Raw genomic sequence first — 2454 nt, 5'->3', positions numbered from 1 at the left:
AACATACATACATATACACGTATACATAATATATATATATAAGCGCCAGCACCAAAATTACAATTGCATCTAACCCACTACAAGTTTCACGCATTAACACAATCCAAACATACCCACAGTGACTACCATCAGAATGAGTGTCCAGGGAATGATCAGAGCCACGGCAACAGCCAAGGCAGAGCCGTATGTCAGCGGCATGAGAAGAAACTCGACGCCCATAAACATGTTCTGGTCAACGAACTTGTGGTCACGCGAGAAGAGGTTGAGGACATACGACGGGTTGATAACACCTGAGCGTGCGCAAGGGAAATGTGGGAGGAGGAGATGTGGTGTACTTTGGTTAAGAGTGATTGGGGTCAGTTTATGTATGTGTCTATTTGGGTCCATGACACCTGAGTGTGTGTATATGCATCGAGGGTGAAGAAGGCACAACTATATGTTAGTTTAGTATGTGATTTGGGTGGTTGTATGTATCTATATGATGTACTGGATGAATTCAACCATTCATATCACACTCTCAAATAGTATCTGTGAAACTGCCACTGTTTTAACAACACAAAGAAATATCTAAACACATTTAAAAGCATTTACACCCATAAAAACATTCAACACAAAAAACCCCCAAAAAACCAATTCAAACACGTTTAAAACACCCAAACACTTGAGTCATACCTGATTGGAAGAACGACAGCGGTACTGAAGTGATCATAGTCAGCAGATTGTCGTGTATAACATTACTTGCGCGAACGGTCCCAATTCCATTCAGAACCTGTGTAGGTGAGCATGTGATATGAATGGTAGTACATAAATTCATACTTGTTGGTATAAATGACGTACCATATGATTTAAATGGCAGAACGTAAATTCATAAGCGTTTGTATGAATGACGTGATTTTATCACCCTTGTGATTTTGGTGAACATTGTTAAGGTATCGGATTATACGTCAGGGCTGTACGTAGTAGTGTATATTGCTGGAATATACGCTTACGATTCGCAAACGAACCCGACCACAACCAACCCAGCAAGGAATAGGTCACATATTACCGCGTGTTGTATATATATATATATATATATATATACGTGCGTTTGTGTGTATACAGCACCCATACACCCTCCAGTATCAAGCGAACACCGCAAACCCTAAACCCAAAAGCCCAAAAACTCATACCTGTCTGGCATACGCGCCGATGAACTCTATGACAATAAGACCAGCGTACCATATGACGTACTTCTCTGTAGTACTGCGGTCAATGGTACCGTCTTCGCCCTTGTCCGCCCACACAGACAGTAGGTACAGCTGAACTTCAACGCAGCCAACCTCCACCACTAGACACGCAACTATAAATAGCAGCCAATGAAATCCGTTCGTTCCGGAGACCAAGTGCCAGGCGACGTTGTGGTGTTTCATGAGCGCGAGGAAACCTTCCTCTTCATCGCCCGAGTTGTGCGGCCGTGGGACATCTGAGCAGAAGTTATAAGTAGCACCAGCTCAGGATGAGTCATAGAATACTAAAAAAAAGGAATATAGTACCAAACGAGGCCATGGGAAGTGAAGTTAGAAATAGAACTAAAGTACAATGTGAGAGACCGCATGCAATAGCTCTGCATGGGAATGCTCCCCTGAGATCCCATTGGCCGATGACTAGTATCGTTAACGACAACATAACCAGAACGGATAGGTACAACGCGTTGTAGTACAATCGATCTAGTCTGCTGAAGTGCGGCAACAGATGCACACACACATACACACACACACACAATGACCTTCTATATCCTACGAATTTGTAACTCCTCACTAATTACTAAACTAATATGTCTACTAGACCTAAAGCCATAAACATAAAGCCCTATTGCCCTGAAGCACTAAACAAATATAGTCTTAAAGCCTTGAAGACAAAAAAAACATATATTGTGTCACCAGACACGCTAAGCCTTAAAGTCCTAAACCTAAAGACATAAACCCTTTAACCCAAAGAATTAAGCCTTAAACCTAAAGACATCAACCTAAAGGCTTGAAGCCCTAAACCTAATGCCTTAAAGCCCTAAACCCAAAGACATAAAACCCTAAACCTAAATACTTACAGCCCTAAACCTAAAGACAAAGCCCTAAACATAAAGACTCAAAGTTCTAAACCTAAAGACAAAGCCCTAAATTTAAACCCTCAAAGCCCTAAACCCAAGCCCTTAAAGCAAAAAACCTAAACCTTACAGCCCTCACTAATTTCTAAACCTAACGACTTCAAACCCTAAACCTAAAGCCCTAAACCCTAAAGGCTTGAAGCCCTAAACCTAGTGCCTTCAAGCTTGAAACCCAGACATAAAACCCTAAACCTAAATACTTACAGCCCTAAACCTAAAGCCTTAAACATAAAGACTCAAAGTTCTAAATCTAAAGACTCCAATCCCCAACCCTAAAGACAAAGCCCTAAACCCTCAAAGCCCTAAACCCAAGC

Source organism: Sphaeroforma arctica, assembly GCF_001186125.1.
Source record: "Sphaeroforma arctica JP610 unplaced genomic scaffold supercont1.1699, whole genome shotgun sequence".
In the NCBI taxonomy this organism is placed as follows: Eukaryota; class Ichthyosporea; order Ichthyophonida; genus Sphaeroforma; species Sphaeroforma arctica.
This window is presented reverse-complemented; position numbering follows the sequence as displayed.